Raw genomic sequence first — 19,932 nt, 5'->3', positions numbered from 1 at the left:
TTAACATGTTCTTTGCCTTGTAAAAGCTCTTAGTATTCTCAAGTTGTTGAATAGGATTTGCATGCCAGCATTTCTGTTTTTTTTTTTTTTTTTTTTTTTTTAATACCACAGCAACGTGCATTTTGGAACCCCAAAAGTCAACACACAAAGTACTTGGATCTCTAAGGCAAATTAGAGAAATTTTACTTTTAGTATATTTTTTTCATGTCAGTTACAATCTCTGTAAAACTGGTGCTGCAAATAAAAAGCTCACGTGGACTTTCTTGTTCTTGTTAAAGCCTAGAACAGCAGTGTTTTAATCTTCCCTGGTATTGCTGAAGAAGATATACACAGACCAGTAAGCAAAATGTTTCATTTTGCTCATACGTAGCACTTACTGGAAGAAAAATTGAAATAGAGTGTGTGCAGACACATCTTCCACCCCTTGTATATCATTTTTTGTGGCATGTAGAACATCAGCACCGAGACAGCTTTACTTGTTTGTAATACTCAGTATAATGAGATTTTAGGGCTCAGTGGATCGGCTAGTGCTGCTGGGAGGTATCATAGGGACTGTGGTAATAATGGGCCAGAACAGAAAAGAATGAGAAAGCAGTAGGACAGGAGTTCCTAAATACTTCGAGCATTGCTCCTGTGGCATCTGTGGGCGTTCTGGCTGTGCAGCAGCATGGCAAGTCAGTGGTTTGTGCAGAATGAACAGATGGCTGCATTTTTAAAAACGAAAGTACATTTCTGCTACCTGATCAGACAGAAGAGGCCATATTTCAAGAGCATTAGAATTTTTCAGAAAAACAGCCCTGGAAGTTTTCTGTACATTAGGAATGCATAGGCAAATAGCTGTACTGAATTTAAATGTCAAATTACAATCACAGGCAGCTCTGGAGCTGGGGTGGTTAGCAAAGGAGGAAAAGGACACCTTTCCCGAGGGTGTTCTCACGTTCTTGGTCTCTTGCTGGCTTTTCAGTATGGCGCAGTGTTGTAGTTCTGTAGTTGTGCTTCACCCACTTTGGATTGGCTTGTGTTCACCTTAAATATTCAGGACAAGAATTAAGTCATACCACTCAACTCTCTCAAAATCCTATTCTGCCTCTAAAGCAGGCCATCTGTCTGGGCCAGCCACTCTTTACTCCCGCAGCATGCATTTTAGCTGGTGCTTTGAGTAAGAGCATGGCCTGGAGAAGCAAAATCTGAAGTGAAATAAGAGCCTTAGGCACAGGGCTGCAGCCGCTCTGTTCAGAAAAGCGAGCTGTGTTGCGTGCCTTCTACATTTCACAAGTTGTTTGTGAAAACAGTATGAAGAGCACCTGTTTTTTGTTTTGTCTTCAGTACGCTACTCTATGGCATCGTAGTTGCCTAAGGCAAGGCACAGGCAACCTTTTCTGTTTTGCTGGGGTTCCCGGCCATGTTGATCTTTTACTGGGGGTTTTCCTCAAGTCACTGTCCTCTTTTGGACCAGTTCCAACCTGAATGTCAAGTGTTTCCAGTGCCCTAAAAGGGAACATTTCCAAAGAGTTATCTTTAAGTTCCTCTTCCAGTATTTACACACAGATTCACAGATTTCTCTAGGTTGGAAGAGACCTCAAGATCATCGAGTCCAACCTCCGACCTAACACTAAGTACTCCACTAAACCATATCCCTAAGCTCTACATCTAAACGTCTTTTAAAGACCTCCAGGGATGGTGACTCCACCACCTCCCTGGGCAGCCCGTTCCAATGCTTAATAACCCTTTCGGTAAAGAAGTACTTCCTAACATCCAACCTAAAACTCCCCTGTCGCAACTTTAGCCCATTCCCCCTCGTCCTGTCACCAGGCACGTGGGAGAATAGACCAACCCCCACCTCTCTACAGCCTCCTTTCAGGTACCTATAGAGAGCGATGAGGTCGCCCCTGAGCCTCCTCTTCTCCAGGCTGAACAAGCCCAGCTCCCTCAGCCGCTCCTCGTAAGACTTGTTCTCCAGACCCCTCACCAGCTTGGTTGCCCTTCTCTGGACTCGCTCGAGCACGTCCATGTCCTTCCTGTAGCGAGGGGCCCAAAACTGAACACAGTACTAGAGGTGCGGCCTCACCAGAGCCGAGTACAGGGGCACAATCACTTCCCTCGACCTGCTGGCCACACTGCTTCTTATACAGGCCAGGATGCCGTTGGCCTTCTTGGCCACCTGAGCACACTGCTGGCTCATATTCAGCTGCCTATCAACCAGTACTCCCAGGTCCTTCTCTGCCAGGCAGCTTTCCAACCACTCATCTCCCAGCCTGTAGCTCTGCTTGGGGTTGTTGCAGCCCAGGTGCAGGACCCGGCACTTGGCCTTGTTGAACTTCATGCAGTTGACCTCAGCCCATCGCTCCAGCCTATCCAGATCCTCCTGCAGAGCCTTCCTGCCCTCGAGCAGATCGACACACGCACTTAGCTTGGTGTCGTCTGCAAACTTACTGAGGGTGCACTGGACGCCCTCATCCAGATCATCAATAAAGATATTAAAGAGGACCGGCCCCAGTACCGAGCCCTGGGGGACTCCACTAGTGACCGGCCTCCAACCAGATTTGACTCCATTCACCACAACTCTCTGGGCCCGGCCATCCAGCCAGTTTCTAACCCAGCGAAGCGTACGCCAGTCCAAGCCCCGAGCAGCCAGTTTCTCGAGGAGAATGTTGTGGGGAACGGTGTCAAAAGCCTTACTGAGGTCAAGGTAGACCACGTCCACAGCCTTGGACTTGGATTTCCATCCATGTGTTCCTCCCCTCTGCACTGACCCCCACCTGTACCGGTGCAGGGCAGTGGAAATGCAGTGTGCTGCCCCTCCGTGTGGCTGCAGCCATGCTACTGCCAGGCACTGGCACGGCTGCGAGAGAAGTGCTTGTCCCACAGACCTTTTGAGAACGTGCATGTTACGTTCGGGATTGTGTTGGTTTGTGCCAAGAGCCAGGTGTGGGCTCTTTGGCTCAGCTTCGGAGCCTCGGCTTTCCCCACTAGTGGCATTCTGCAAGCTGAGCACTGGGATCTCGTCTGGCTTGTCCTGGAACATCATTCCACCGGCTGCGATTGGGCTACGACCAAATGAATTAGGCTTATTTTTTTATTTAGAGACAAATCCCCTCATCATGTGCATTTAGTAAGGCTTGCTTCTAAAGCCACGACATTCCTTTACAAGCTTCTAGTTCGGAGGATGCAGTTTTGCTTACAAGAAGAAAACTCTAGGATGTGGTTCCTGTGAAGTGCCTTCCCCGCTCACTGCAAGCATTTGTTCTCAACACTTTAGCCTGTTGTCAGCAGGAAAAAATGCACAGGCCACCTCGGTGAAATTTTAGCAGCAAACAGAGCATCCTGATGAAGGAACAGGAGGAGAAGATCTTGCCCCTCGCTTGTTTGCTCTTTCCCTCTGGTTCCTCTGCAGGCCATGTGGGTCCAGCTGGCTGTGCCTAAAGGCCATGCTGCAGTCCCCACAGCTCCGTGCTCCACTTCAGGCGTGCAGCTAGCTGCTGGAAGGCACCTGAGCCTCGCATCACCAGTGCTCTGCTCTTGGCTTGCTCCTGAGGAAACAGAATGAACCTGCGTTCTGCCTCAGCGGAAAAGAGGCAATCAAAGTTCTCAGTGTTATGCTGCAAGAAGGACTTGCTTGAGGGGGTCGAGGGAGAGCCATGCCAGCCAGTTGGTATGCCCTCACCTTGCCTGGAAGCGTCTCCCCCTGCGCCTGGTGTCAGGAGCTGGGAGCCCTGGCCAGGCTTCGACCGGCAGACATCTTCCGCAGGCCGGTGGCAGCGGCGTGCAGAAATCTCTGAGCTTACGGCAGCAGAATGGGTGTCATTAGTGTAATATACATTGCATACATGTTATAGCAATATTGTCCCTTAAACCTGTAAACACAAGTCCTGTTCTGCCCTCAGCTAAATAGAAGTGCTAATTAAGTGAATTACACTTAAGGCTGTTCTGTGACGGGTAGCTGATTTTAAATAATAGACATTTGGTTGAAGACTTTAATATTTCCTGTATTCCATTTGGGAGAACATTTCTCAAATTGTTTTTTATTTTAGGATAAAAATATTTATAACATTTTCTCAGTATGTTGCCTGTGAAATGTATGTTTACATTGTTTGGGTTTATGAGGAAAGCTCATAAAAGAAGGATGCAGTTCTCTCTCAGTGGTTAAATATTATTGCATGTTAATCCATACTTTACAAGTTCAAAGACTGCACTACCATGTCCTGTGTTCTTTTTGCTGTTGGTAAAGATGTCCTCATATTGAGCATTCACATTTATGTGAAAAATAGAATTCAGTTCAATCTGTGCATAGATTGTCAGAAAGATTAAAGTGTGCATCATGCAATTTTTCTTCTTTCAGAAAGGGGCCTTTGATGTGCTAATGTTCACTTTCTCCCTTTTCATTCAGAAGTGCTGGTCATTGTTTTACGCTGCAGAACAGTATCTGCCTCATGAAGGCAGATTCTAATACCCTGGTAGCCAAACCTTGCTCAAGGTAGCATAATATAAATATGCAATAATATTAATGGCATTATTCTGGGATCAGATAACAGTGTGCCTGCACAGATGAATAACAAGGCAAAGCCAAGACCTTTATTGAAAATAGGTGTTTCCAAAAGCCAAATATTTTATTTTAAATAATCCACTTAGGTGGCAGTATTACTGCTGTTATACCAAGTCATACAATTCAGTTTTAAAATAGAAAGCAAGCTTGGTGGTGTGGTGGGTGCTGTAGTCTGTAAAAATAACTCTTGAAGACAAGGCTGTAATGTATTTCCAAAGTTAATTAGCAAGTGAAATTATTTGGATGGGCTCATCTTGTGTTGCAGTGGATATTTTCCAGAAAATGGATGAAATTTTGCAGGCTACTCACAGCTCACGTAGCAGGGGATTGATGCAGGTCACAGCACAGTCGCCGTAACAGATTTGCATGGAGAAAGGCTGTTTATATCTACTCTTACCTTTGCCAAAATATTGATCTTCCTTTTGTTCTTGACTGCTAAGAAATAGTTCACTGAATCCCCTGTGAAGATATATATGGAAAGTGTTAGTGTACAATTGTGCAGGAGCCATTTTAGCATTGATTGTGCTCTATAGAAGACAAAGTAGTGGGCAAATGAGTGATAAAAATCTTCCTTATTAAAACTGGGTGAAATTTGGTGCTTGAGTTTAGAGTTAGTAAGCTCAATATCTATAAACTAGCTGTAGGATGGATGCTTTAGGAAAGTGTAAGCTCACATACATGCTCAACAGTCTGCTGCTCAGGAATCAGAAAAACTGCCTATTGTGTTTCTCAAGTAGTAGAAAACTACAGCTTTGAAAAAGTTGTAATCATAAAAATAGTAAGTTGCATATTAAACTATAAACTAGGAAATGTTCAAAAGTGTTTCTCATGCAGTTTCTTTTAGGTAATTAAAAAAAAGGAAATTTAATTAAAAGGTGGGAGTTGAGAAAGCTAATGGCTTCTCAAGTATTTAATTGATAAAATTAAGACTTAAAAAAAATGGAAAAAAAGCCTGCATAAAGAAAAATCTTGCATATGTCTGCACTTGAAATATTTTCTCTTAAGGTGCAGTGGCAGCAGCACACAGCATTCCTGCCCCGTGCCTTCTTCCCTGCATCACTGGCCCAAGTCTCCTTCCCTGTTTACTTCCCCCAGCTTTGATGCTTCATTAAAAATTCATCTTCTTCTCTCCCCCTTTCTCATTGGGATCCCCATTACCTCCTTTTATGTCTGAAATGACTCAGCAGTGAAGGGCTTCAGAGAACTTCAGAAATTCAACTTAAAGGGCACTGTCTTCGCGAAACAGTGTTAATAATAAGAAAAAATGATGTGTTTTAATGAAAGCCAAGAAAAAAAAGAAGACTTCCCCTCTTTGCTCAGCCTGTGTCTGTGACAAGGGCTGTTGAGCCTGAATGCCACCAAAGCTTTTCCTTCTGGTACCGTGATTAAAAAAATAAAAAAGTAATAAAAGAGCAAAGCAATTCTGCTGAGCATCCAGCAATCCTGTGCACCAGGCGCTTTGCTCCCCAGCCCCCTGCTTCTGCAGGGGTCCTTCTCCCAGTCCACAAAGCTGGCAGTCGGTGCGGGCTGTGGCGCTGCTCTGAGGCTCTCAATGGGGACGGGTCAGTTGCATGGGTGATGGTGGTCGCAGTAGCACAGCACACCAGGGAGCACGGTTTCTGTGCTGCCTACAGTGAGATGCATCAAAAAGCCCCATCGGGAAGCAGGTGGACGGGGCTGCGCAGGGCGGAGCAGCTCAGCTCCTTCACTGGGGCTCCTGTGCGTTTTTGGGTGGTCACAGGGAAAGGCACCGAGGCAGCATGCTTCTCGCCGGTGATTGCTCACGGAGGTGAGAGCAGGAGCCACTTCTGACTCACGCAGGATTTCTACTCCGTATGGTAGCCTCCTCTACAGCAGCACTAGCTCTCTCGTTTGCCTTTTCAAATCAGATTAATTTTCCATTTTAACAAAGTGCTGTCATTCTGGGAATCAGCCTATAATCTCATCGTGATGGAAGCGCACACTCCATAACCCAGGCACCTTGGTGATGGGCAGGAGCACGAAGCCTGTGCCAGCACCTTGCTGCTTTCACAGCGGAATTGCTCGTGGATGCTTTCCCCTGTATATCTGTGCAACCCCAGTCTCCTGAGTACCTGGGGTCTTTGCTCTGGGGGTGATTGTCCCACCTCTCTCCTGGTGATGTGCCTTGTCCACATCCCATGCCTGAATTTAGAATGTGGTTGTTTCAATGCTACATCACACAGTTCAGTCATTAGCTCATTTTTTGCCCTTTAATTAAATAGGATGGTAAGCCTCTATGACCAACTGGAATTGCTTAAAGCCTGTGGGGGAGAAGATATATATTTTAAATGTTCTAGAAAGAACAGAACATTTAGAAGAACTTAGCAGCAGTGAAGCTGTTGTATTAGCTTGCCTCTTTGTGAAGGACTCCCTTACATTTTCAGTTTTGCTTCCTCCCCCCCACACTGCCCACTGTATAAGTAAAAAAGCAGATTTCATAAACATGCACCAGAATTTTAATTTACTCCTTTGGGGAAACTGAGAGACATCACAGCATGTACACCGGCTGAGCTATGCAGTGAAAGGGGAATCCGTTCTCCCTACTGAGAGGTCACTTCCAGGGAAAAAAAATGTTGTTTTAAATGCTGGCTTAATCATCTGCTTTTGGGGATCAGATTTTCATTCGTGCCAATGACAAAGCTGGGCGAGCAGAAAGCGGTGGATGCATACTGCTGTACCTGTTGCAGTCTGCATGTTTGAAAGAGTATTCTAATTTAATGGATTTTAAGCAACATTATTCAAAGATCAACAAAAGGCGTACTGTGTTATATGAATAAAAGATTTCCTCCGGATACTTGTTAACCCTACAATGCCTAGCTGATGCAATTGAAGCGCAGCCACCTGGCAGGGAGATTTCGCAGTCAGCTGCTGGGGAGGGCCCTGCACCGGCACACCAGGTGCTGCACTGCGCCTGCCCCATGGGCACCAGGCACTGGGCACTGGCATGAGCCCGCGTCGGGCACCGGGCACTGCCGGCGGCACAAACCCACACCGGGCACTGGGCACCAGTGGCCACAGCACCCAGCAGCGCGGGGATGCCAGGTGTGCACTGGACTGGACCCAGATCCCCTGTGCCTGGGGGTCCCTCGTTTTGTCCCCAGGTCTGCTTTGAGACATCTACGCTGGTCATGAATGGCCCGGATTATGATGTTAACACCCACAAACTTTTTTTTTTTTTTAATTTAAAGCCAGGACATCCCCCCTGATTTCTTGGCTGTCTTTTCCTGATGCACAGTTCCTTCCTACCCTCTCATGTAGAGCAATTTCCCAGCCTGTATTGCTGCAGCAACAAGTGCATTTAGTGCTGAGCATCTTGCAAATGGTGTCACTGGTAATGGATGTGATAATAAGCCCCACAGTTACCTATTCCTGATTGTAATGAATGTAAATTATCAAGTATAATAGACCTGAAACTGAGCTATTCAGTGTTGGTCCCAGACATAATGAAAAGATCTGTAATAAAGTAGAAGGGGCAAAATTATTTTTTGTAATTATATTTTGTTCTGGTTGCAGAAGCCTGATCCTTATACTCTTATCAATCTGACAGTGATGGTTTATTAACCTTTAGTAGGTGAAAAACATGATTATAAATTAATCTGAAAAGGTTTTTCCTCAACCAAAGAGTGAGAATCTGGTGGAGAGATTGTTGGTTCATCGGCAGTGTCTGAGGCACGAAGGTGACCTTTGTGCCTGTGCTGTGGGAGGGGAAGTCCTGCACCTGTACATTCAAGTACCTCTGCGTGCTGCTCGGCAGCAGCTTGGTGCAGCCGGTCTCATGCCCATGCAGGTGTGGAGTGTGGCCCTGTTCTGTCACAGTCCATCATACTCTGGCTGTGACCTCGGGATTGGGCTTGACGTTGCCTCTGCAAGAGCATCTGTGATGCAGAAAGGCATCTATTCAGGTGTCTTTGTTTAACACAGAGAAGACTTTTTTTGTACTTAACAAAAAAAAAGACTGTCAAAAGCTGTCTTCCAATATGCACATGATCTGCCATGAAGCCTACAGATAACTGCGGTATCCTGAATTCCCGGCATATACACCCCATTTAAATAACCACTGTAGCATCTTACACAGAAACACGAAAAGCAGACTTACCAAATTTATAGATGAATGTAATCCCAGTTGGTTTGTGAGTATGCAGTGGGCAAAAAGTACCCCACAGTTTGCGTGTGCAAGTGCACAGTTAAGCATTGGCCTTCCCCATTCAGCACAGGTTTTCTAGGCAATTTTATCATCCTCTGTTCTTGCTGTTCTGCAGGGCTGTGTGTTTACCTACCAGGTAAATCAGTAAGCACCACAGAGCATTGTGGCAGGAGTGTTACACATTAATCTGCCCCGGCATGTGCTGGTTTTGCTGTTAGGAGTGTGGCAGCTGGTAGTAGCAGGCAGTTTCTCAGGTAAGGTCACCATGATGCCCCTTAAAGGCAAGGTGAGCCAGTTCATAGAGAGAGGTTCTGTGCTTTTCAAAGGTGCTCCGATCAAGGGGTTGCTTGCAGACATCCTCTGGTTTTCCATGGCCAGCCCCGTGGGGAACTTGCAGGGAGAGGCTCAGCGAGGAGCAGGAGCTGTCCTCGTGCCCACCCACAGGACACGGGCTGTGTGCTGTGGTGCACAGCTGCATACACCAGATTCCTCTCCTCAGTTATTTAAACTATTTTGGAATTGTCCTCCTGCCTTTGCACTTCTCGTCATGTGTAACCTGTCAATAATTATCACTTTTTCAACTTTCAAAGCGTCCAGATTTCTGAAGTGAGTGTATGAGAAAGTATTTTGGAAATTTCTGCTTGCTTTCTCTTATGATTGAGGTGTAATGGTGAGACAAAAGTTGACTTCTGATTTACAGGAGCAAAATTATCTTGCAAGTTACTGAATTGTCTCATAAGCCTGATGAACAGTTCTCCAGGCAGGGGTTTTGAATAATAAATCCGTCATCATCTCCCACTTCCCGTCTCTAGTTGTTTCATTTTAAAGGCTGAGAATGACTTAGAATATCACTGGGTAGTTCAGTTTTTCTATGGTGTTGAGTACACCATTATCCTGGGAGGCTGTTAAATGCGCACTCGCTTTGGTACTGCTGTGATGGAGCTAGAAAATACTGACTCTGAGGCAATGCTGTGACCTGTGCCCTTCTCGAGCTGCACTGTGCAGCAGAGCAGGGTGAGGAGCAAACCTGGTGTGGCATGTGAAGTTTTTAAGAGGCAGCATACCAGTGTGGTGACATGTCTGACTTCAGGTGAGTATGTGTGCATTTGGAGAACGCGATGAAAATAAGTGTAGCAATGCTAGCATACACCGAGAAGGGTGTATACAATTACATGTTGAAATAAGGAGAAGTGTGCTTGTGGATGTATGTGCATGTATTTGTGTTTGTTTGTATTTTCAAATATGCAATGACAAAATACAGCAACACAGTTTTGAAGACTTTATAAGTCTCTTTCTTGTGCTCTTACAGGCTATCATGTCTTTTTTTTTTTTGTATTAAATTTTAAAGATACAAGTGACTTCCAACAGGATTTTGTCATCAGCTGATAATAAACAAAACCCACAGGCCGTACAGTCCAGTCTGCTCCTTTCCTAAAAGCATGAGTAAAAGCTGGAAGATTGGGTCTGTGGCTGAGTGTCCCCCACTGGCATCTGCCTTGTGTTTGTGGTGAGGGACTCCCAGCCAGGGTGGACTGGCACTGGCCACAGAGCATCCCTGTGAGGCACGTCCCTGTGAGGCACATCCCTGCAAAGCACGTCCCTGCGAGGCACGTCCTTGCAAGGTGCATCCCCGTGAGGCACATCCCTTCAAGGCACATCCCTGAGAGGAGCCCCCTGTCCTGGCGGTCAGAGGCTCCACCTGGGACCATCATGGGGAGCCAGCGCGGATCCAGGCCAAGGCCTCTCTTGCTAAGCAGACAGCTGCGTTCTGCACCAGTGTTATTTCTGAGTGCCCTGAGGGTAGGCACTGTATGGGATGTTACAGCAGCTGAGTTGTGAGGCACTGGAACAAGGTCCATAGGAGAGAGAAAGATGCTCTCCTCTCTTGCGTAGGCTCGAGCAGCAATTGCTGCCACTGTGTGGACCTGTGGGAGCAGCATCGCATTTACGAGAAGGCGCAAGGCTTTCACTTAGCCCTGCCACCCTGTTTATTTTCTGGTTATGGCTCCAAGTAAACATTCCAGTGTCTGCTGCGTGTGTTTTGTGACCAAATCTCATTATCTGCCTTGTCCAGAGGAAGTTGCAGCCATATAGTAGAGCCATGTGATAAACAGCACTTGTAATTCCTGCTTACCTGACTCACTTATCTCCATCAAGACTATTAATATTTCCAGCATGTAAGCAGTTTCCAACAGCTGTCAAATACAAACAATAAGCTACCAGAAAAACTGTTTCTGCTTCTCCTGCTGAACTTGATTCCCTACTTAATACACATACATGGCCTGAAGCTAAAGATACTGAAGTCCAAGATTAGCCAACGGCTTGGATTTGGGTGTTTCACAGTGTGCTACTGCTGCCAAAAGCAAATGCTTTATCTGAAGAGAAAGAGAGAAATTCTAGCTTTGCAAAAAGGGAGCAAGAGAGCTACTTGACTAAGATTTTAAAATCACAAAATTCCTATTCATGAAAAATCCTGATTTAAGTCACTTTTATGTTTCAAAAATACATTAGTTAGTGGAAGTGTTTTAAAAATATATCAGTTGCATTTTTTTAAATTTTCCAAGCACTTTTTACTGAGAGAGAGGCAGGACATCGGCTGTTCTCTAGTTCCTTAACCACAAAAATCATCCTATATCACTTTGAAATACATTTCCAGTCTCTCTGTACCTCTGTCATCTGTAAAATGATGGTAATAATGCACCCTCTCTGCAAGGTTTTCCCTCTTCTTATGAGTAAAATATCTGAATGTAGCCATCCTGCTTTGGAAACCAAGGAATTTAAGTAGCACAGATGCAAGGTGCTCCGTGCAAGATAGGTGAAGAACCAGAGCATCCCTGGGCATATTTAATTTATTTGTGTGGACACAGTATATTTGTTTCTCACTTAGCACGTACTGGCCCCTTCGTTTCCAGTAGGTCACCCAGCCAAGCAGCGAGGGTCTCGCTCTTGGAACAGGCTGAATAATGCCCACATGGCTCGGCCATCTGTAAGTGGTGAATTAATCACAGGCACTGGTGGACAATGTCTTTATGTCGCACGTTCAGATAGGCTATATAGTGTGATAGCACACACCAGGTTTGACTTTAGTTAAATATTTGGTCCACACATGCTGCAAAAATGAGTGAGTTAGCAATTTTATGCTTAACCTGACGCACACAGTGCAAGCTCTGAGAAAGCACCCACACGAAGCGGAAGGCAGAGGCACGATCCCGCTAGCAATGTTTTGTGGCTTTTGGTTTTGTAGCTCCAAAACAACACTGCAGTCTCCCAAACAGTCCCTGAAGTGTCCAGTCTCTCAGTCAGTCTTTTTTTCTTCGAAGAATGGGAATTGCAAAAGCCGACCAGTCAATGCAAACAGAGCTGGTTCTTTCTCCACGAAGTTTTGTGAAGGCTTTTAGTGCAACACAATGTCAGGCTTCACAAGCAATCATTTCTGCAACCACTTGAATGATACCTCTGAAATGATTACGTGTTTGGAAGGACATCGGTTCACAGTCTTGCATCTGGTGTTATGTTTGTCGGCCTTTATTGCTGTTATTACGGGGTTGAGGTTTTCAAAAGTTCTCCTGATTTGCCTGATAAAAGCTGTCAGGAGTTTTGCCATCCCTCCCACAGGGCAGTGTGGGCAAGCCTGAGCAGGGCTGAAAACCCTACGGCTGTTCTTCACAAACAACAAATTACCAGAACACTGTTCTAGTGGAAAAATACCCATGCTTTGAAAGGAAGCCTCCTCGTCCCTGTAACAGGTGTCTGCTCTAACAAAGATGCTAATAACAACAAAAGGGCATAGTATTGCTGCTATGTGCTTAACAATAGTAGACCAAAGATAATATATTATTTCTGTGTGTTCAAGCAGCCAATTTGAAGGAACTGGATGGCATAAGTAAATGACAAATAATTGAACCTTTGTACCTTTGCCCTTTTTCTAAGATGTCCAAAAGTAACAGCCCATTAGTGGAGTTACTGAAATAGGTGCATTTTGTTAGTGTTTGAATAAAATTAAGACTGCAACAAAGCACGGGGGAAGCATTGCTCGGTAACATGTGACCTTTCCTGCAGTTATTTAGCCCTTGATGATCACCCAGTTTGTGGAACAAGCCAGATAATTGCAGAACATGAGCATCAGCAGCTGTACGTACACTGATAAAGTGGGACAACCATGGTGTTATAATGATCTCTGTGAAAATACGACCTAGGGATTTGTCTTCTGCAACCACCGGACAGCTTTCCTTCTGGACCCGGATAGCCAAGAGTCTGCACGACAGCAGCTCCCACTCGCTGCGTAGGCAAAGGCAGGTCATGGCCGGGCTCTGCTCTCCGTGAACTTCCTGTGCAGGTCCGTCTCCCCAGGGGTCTCCTGCTGTGGGGAGACCTGTGGATCACCCCAGCCCCCCTCTTTCTGTGCCTCTCTCACTCATCCTTTTTGTTGCACAGTGCAGCTTCTTTCCAGGAGTAAGTAGTGCGCAGAGATGGCCAGAAGGTAACTGACCCCACTGCCCTCAGGAGAAACAGCCACTGCATTTCAGGACCCTGGGAAGGTGGCTTTCAATCAGACCTGGGCAGCGTCTGTTCCTGTAGGGTATCTCTCAGAGTGGGATAGGCAACGATGCGCTGGCCATAAACTTGCATAACTGAAGTCATTAGTTCTTGCAGGACGACAGACCATTTTTCAGAGAGAGCTTCTTAGTGGTTAAATCTTTGTGTGCTCTGCAGAATGATTTACTAGCTAGGGCTTCTGGTGCACTAACTGGCAATAGGCAATTATGGTGTCCTTTTAATCAATGGAAATATTGTAATCAAAGTCTTATCAGTATGGTGGAGCATGAAGCACAGCTGTAACTGGACCTGGGATGTGCAGAGGGCCGTCTGTACAACGCAGAACTCAGGGTGCCCTTTTTCTATCTACATGTATGTTTGGTAGTTTTGCCACGGTTTTGTGCACTGCTGCAGTGTTGGTTTTCTGCTGTATTAAGAACAGTCTCAGTTAAACAAAGCTGATAAAGGAAACGAGGTGCATTTCTAACATTATTGTCAACGTTGCTGGTATCTGTACCAACAGGGATACCTGACAGGGGATCATTACAAGTACTCTACATTAGAGTAAAAAAAAGCTCAAGATGTGGGTAAACATGAGCGTCGTTAGAGTACAGACCTGTGTCGTATTGGGAAAGCAACCCGTTGTTCCTTCCCTCCTACCATTATGTGATTGCTCTATAATGCTATCTTCTCCTAGGGGCTTCCCGCAAGGAGGAAGAGGACTAAATTAAGACGAAAGCTTGGTTTCTGCGTTATTCATAATAAATGCAAAAGTCTCCCCTGCAGCACTCGCCATGACTAATGTGCCACAGCTTCTTGACATCCCAGGGCGGTGTGAGCGCAGCTGCCAGGCTGGTGGCTCGCTGCGCACCTTGGGCCGTGCGCTGCCTGGTGAGAGCCATGGGCCAGCACCAGAGCGGGCTCAGCTCGAAGAGCAGGAGCATATGCTCTCTGCTGCAGGGCCCTTGGGTAGGATTTTGCTGCAACATGGCTTGATTTCCAGGGAGCTGGTTTCAAACAGTGTGAAGCGTGTTTTTGTTGTTGTTTTGCTTCACTTTCCTCTTTAAAGTAATTAATGGTGATCATCCATGGGCAAACAAACGTGTCAGCACATTTTGGAAGTGCCGAGGAAGTCTGCTGTGTTACTTTAAGCAGTTACGGGTTATTTGTTGCTGTATGTTGTGGCTGTACCTGAAGCCCTGTCTGTATCGGTCACTACTTAGCATCCTTTGTGGCCCCCTAGCAGGATGCCAGCCCCACACTGGAGAGGGCGATGGCAAAGCTCCTGGCATGTGGTGCTGAGGCTCCAGGCACGCCTTCTGCAGAGCACAAATCTGCTGGGAAATGTCTCCATACCTGCTGGTTTGGGTGAGAGCAGAGGCTCTGAAAAACCCAGGGGCTCTGGTTGAGCCGTTGCCTGTGCCTGCAGATCCCCATGTGGTATGCAGCAGCCGGAGAAGCAAATTGCAGGAAGGGTGGCGGAGCAAAGGGAAGTCATGCTGCAGAGAGGATGCTCTCCTCATTTTGGCAGAAGAGACTCCTCTGCCCGCCTCTGCCCAGATGAGGAGGAGCACCAGCCCTGGCACCTGCCTGCAAGCAGCAGCCTCTGCCCTGGCTGCTCTGCGGACAGATGGACAGACAGCATCCGTGGGGCTGGCACAGGGTGCAGAGCCAACTCTCTCCCGCTCATGCAGCCGTTGCTTCGAGTCAGACAGTTACACAGAGGCAGCCTCCTCTGGTGGTGTGCCATGGCACAGTAACAGTCTTTAAAAATGCATCACTCTCTAAATAATCTCAGATGCTTTGGTTTAAAATAAAATAAATAAATAAATCTGCAGTTGCTGACAGGTGTAGTTTAATTGCACCTGTTCAGTGAAGGATATGTGTTACTGAAATTCCCCAAAAAGTTTTCAGTTAAATTTACACAGTGATGACAGTTACTAGACCATAAGTGACTGAAGCATATTGACTTTCACACTGAAATTACCTGTCACAGCATTTTAAAAGCACGGTAGCTCTTCAGTGCTCAGAGCCATGAGGAGGACAGTCAGGCATATAAAGGTCATCTACCACATTTGTTGGCCTCAATTTTATGGCCCCTGCTTTATTCTATTGTGGTAAGTCCCAAACATTTATACTCGTGTTTGTTTTCAAAACCACTGTTGTTGTGTCAGGGGCAAAGTCTTTTTGAGTACCCAGCTTTGGTTCTCATGGTACAAATTAAGAGGATATTGAAATAAATATAACGGTCAGAAAAGACTTATTTATACTTCTTCGGTACTGACATCTTGAAAGGACAGCCAGTAAAACAGCACTGCATTTCCTCTGCTGCAGGGTCTGTCAGGCCAGCCCAAGCAAACAGCTACTTGCAAAATAGTTTTTCCATGTCTTGCCTACACAACACCTGAGAATCACCTGCATGAGCTGGAGGTGGGGCTGGAAGCCCCTGGGGTAGAGTTGTGAAACGTGCTTCGTGCATTTAACCATAAGTTCAAAGAATTTCTCTTTCCTTCGAGTCTCCCTGTTTGGGTGGAAGCAGGAGTTGGCTTGTGATCATGTAGACAGCCTTGGTGTCTGATGGGTTGGAAAGAGCTGTCTGCCTCTATACTTTCAGCTTCTCCACTGGCCAGATGCCCTGAAAGATCTTCGCGGGGTGGGATTCACATCACAGATGGGAATTGCAATTGGTTCATGCCAACAGTCAGCATTAACTTCCTTGGCGTACCCTCCGGAGCCAGAGGAACAGTCGTGTCAGTGTGTGCTCCTCATGGACTCCGGCAGTTGGGTCCCAGTCCGGGACAGGAGCCCCCTGGCACTGGCACACCACAAACAACAAGCAGTGGAGGGTAGCCAGGCAGTTCTCGCTTTGCCTGCTCAAAAACCCACAAATAATTTTGGCTTTTGTTTGCATGAAAAGAGTGCTATGTCAACAAAATGCATGGTTATTTCCATATATTGGTGAGAATATGAAAATGTTGCCAAAATGTTTTTGTTTTCTAAAAATAGGGTGAAGAAGGAATTGCTGGCAGTGATGGGTACCTGGTATTTTTGCTTGAGGTCAGGGCTTGGAGGGATGTCCAAAGTCTCCATGTTTTACACTGCACGTCTGAAGCTGGCACCATCTCGTAGAGGTCAAATGTGGGACTGATGCTTGCGGGTCGTGGTCACTTCACATCTTTTACAGGCAAAACGTGCACAGAACCCCCTTGAAAGCTCGCGGCTGTGTGGCAGCGAGCTTGCAGTCAGAGCGGAGGGGCAGCAGCAGGACAGCATGCCTCCCGACCCCCTGGCAAGTCCCCAGCCCCACAGAGCCCTGGCTCTCCCAGGGAGCCCCCTGTGCTGGCATGGTGCTGGGTGCCGGGGGAGCTGGCTCAGAGCTGCGCCGGCTGCTCCCCGCTCCTGGGGCAGCTGTCAGAAGCGCTGCCTTCTGTCTGCTGTGGGGCTCCCCATCCGGCAGGAGGTCCGGAGTGGGACTCACATGACTTCACGGCGCATCCCGCTGCCTGCAGTAAGGCAACGTGGTGTGTTTCAAGTAGCTTATCTGAGCATCGTGATGTTTGTTGCTCGGCTTGCAGTGCATGGTTGAGCTGTTAAAATAATTTAAAAAGTGATAAAAGAGTTATAAAACCTCATAGCATTGAAGTACTGATATTTGCTGTATTCTATTTGGAGCTAAATTCCTGCTGTCATGCATTCTTATATATATATATTCATGGTCGATAAATTCATGCCTTCTCATGGCTCTCTGCATCATTCAGCATGTGAATCAGATAAAAATGTTTGTTCCTGTTGAAAGCATTTTGCACTAGAGTGTTGTCATGGTAGAAGCAAAATGTAAAATAATGCAGTTGCGTAAGAGGTGGGTCAAATTGCCATACATATTAAAAGAGGCTGCTTTTGATCAGCTCCTTTGAATGTCTGGTATAACTCCGTTTATCTGGAGATCTCAGGGGACGCCCAAAACCTTCAGATAAATGGGGGCTTAGTTAATCAGGGAAGCCAGCTGTCCAGCTCCTTCGGCAGGGTAGGGTTCAAGATCATAACCCATCCTCTGCAGCCAGGCCATCCCCAGAAACGATTTGCATGCTTCACTTCAGCAATCTAGCCTTGAGGCTTCTGCAGCAATGCCAGCCGGGCACTTCGGGCTTTCTCCTGGCCCTGCTCAACCTGCAGCATAGCAATGAGCTGCGGAGGCTGGGCTGCTGATGCATGCAAGGCATAGTTTATATGGCCCTGGGCAAATATTCGCTTCACCTAGGCTTCGCACTCGGGGGGCAGGTTCATGTCACATGCTCGTTCCAGAGATGTGACACAAATTTCATGTTAAAAAGATTTGACTTAACTTAATGTTCTAATAAGTTTAAATGAGTAAAATCCGATCCCTGGTCCTTCAGGGTGAGGGCACAGCAAATGCACAACAACTGCAGCCCTGACAAGCCTGAGTGTTGCACTGCGATTACCGGGGTGGGAGCACTCTTGGGTGGTGATGGGCAGGGAGCTTTTGGGGCTGCAGTTCAGAGACTGTTGCAGATTGCTATGGTACAAGTGGCTTTGAAATGCTGATCCCCAAGCCTTCTGCACACCCCATCTCGTATTGCTGTTCTTTGGGTGTTTTGTGTTCTCTCGGACACTCCAAAATACATTATTGGGACTCCAGGGTATCTGACTGTTGACTAACGATGCCCACAACAGATTTTGGCAGCCTTTGGTGAGTCCGCATAGCTCTGGGTGCTGGCCTAACCCTCGCGCCTGGTGTTCAGGTGCTTCTCCCTTGGCTGCCCAGCTGGTTGGCTGAGTGGATTTTGGCCAGTTTTTTGTGTACTTTCGGCTATCTTCCGTCTCGTAAGGACGGGCTGTAAGATGTGTGCAGCCAACCTCCTCGAAACCTCGTCACTCTGTTTCTCCGAGCAGCCTTCAACGAAATGGGTACAAACTTCTGCTCTGCTGGCAGTTGTTGTGCACGTTGTTCACTGCAGTGTTGGATGTGCCGGGCCTTTAATTAAGCAGCAGGATGCAATTAGGCGTGGCGAGAAGAGCCTTTCTGGCCTCCCTGCCTCGCCTCGCATGGGCCCGCCAGCAGACTGCGGGGCGCGCAGTGCGGGGCGCACGGATGGTGGGGCGACAGGCTCAGGTGGCCGGCAGCCGCCAGTTTGGCCGAGCCCTTTCAGCGATTTGTCACGCCTCGCTCCCTCCCTGCTGCGCCCGCACGTGCCAGCTCTGCGGCGGAGGGGCTGCTGGCCAGACGGCTGTGCCGCCCGCGCACCCCGCTGACAGCCCAAGCGCGCGCCGCACAGCCCTGGCAACAGCCGAGCGCGCCACGGAATAAGCATCTTCGTAATGAGAAGTGAATGGCATCCGTCAGTCCCTTTAGAATAGGGCCCAGGCGTGTGCCTCCTCTCCGAGGAAGTTTGGCAGCCTTTTCATTAACAAGAGTCATCAGGAGTTCAACCCATAATAGGGAGGCAGCCCCAAACGCAGGCAGGCTAATGCTTGCGCTATCAAGAATGCGTTCTCCTGGGCTTAGGGGAGAAAAGGGAGCACCGCTAAGCAAATAACACTGTCAGCAGGTGCACGCTCTGAAACGGCATCTATTGATTTTCTTTCTTCAGGCTTCCACGGGAAGTTTGTAAGAAGATTTATCACATATCTGCCGTCCTCTGCTAGCTTTAAAGCCCAAACTACCGTTTTTTGTTTTTTTGTCTTATCCACAGCAACTCTAGGAACTTGCATACAGCTAAGACGCACTTTGCTTTTTCCCATTGAGAGAAAACACTAGAGCCACCATGTCCTATTTTTAAGTACTCTGATTTTTTTAATGCTGTTGCAAAGCGTTTTTGTTAATGTGATGAAAGTCACAAATGGCACTTCAATATTAATTAGTAATGCTTTTCAATTTTAAATACCCTCACCTGCATTATGTTGTCACTGGTGTTCCTCTGTCTGCTCCTAATTTCTAAATTTAAATTGGCCTTTTCTCCCCCATAACAGCCTCGTAGAGTTAGAATACATTTCCGCACAACAGAAGCACAATGAGGATCTGAAAACTTTTGTTTAAAACAAGGAAATGGAGAATGAGATGTCATACTGGCTCCTGCGAGCGTTAATTCAGAAAGTCATACGTGAGGTTCTTCAGCCCATTGTAGATTTGTTTCAGGCGTTATCCTGTTATTGGAAGTGTATGATTCACCTTCTGAGAAAACAGAAGCTGCACACAAAAGAAAAAGATTTGCTTTCTCCACTCTGAAAAGCTGCCGCAAGCAGGGGTCCTATTAAGACAGCTGGAAAGTTGCTTCAGCTTGTTACGCTTGTAAGTTTTATTGGTGACTGGTTTTTGATTACACATTTGAATGCTGCGTGTTCCAGGTTGCCGAGTTTTAATTAAAAGGCAATAGTCTTGATTTTAGATTGCTTTGTTGTCTGCATTATGCAGACAATAATGCATGCAAGTTTTTTTTTTTCCATGTGCATCATTCATTTAGGATACATAATGATATACCTTCCAGCATCTGCCTTCAATGTAAACTTCACACTTAGGATTTGCTTTTATTACTGTTAATTTCTTTTAAGAAGTGTATAATGATCAAATAAATGTGTGCTTGTTTGTTTGTTTTTTTCTCCTCTATTCTGCAGCTTTTTCCCCCAGTCTAATCATTTTTCTAGTCTGACAGGGTTATTTTAACAGGCAGAC

General features: G+C 46.5%; 1 protein-coding gene across 11 annotated transcripts in view; it reads left to right on the top strand.

The window, feature by feature from the left end:
- Nucleotides 1-19,932, top strand: part of RALGAPA2 (Ral GTPase activating protein catalytic subunit alpha 2) — a 138,052-nt gene that overhangs the window by 103,524 nt on the left and 14,596 nt on the right. The window lies entirely within an intron of this gene.

The sequence above is a fragment of the Anser anser genome (assembly GCF_964211835.1).
Source record: "Anser anser genome assembly, chromosome: 3".
Classification (NCBI taxonomy): domain Eukaryota; kingdom Metazoa; phylum Chordata; class Aves; order Anseriformes; family Anatidae; genus Anser; species Anser anser.
This window is presented reverse-complemented; position numbering and strand designations above follow the sequence as displayed.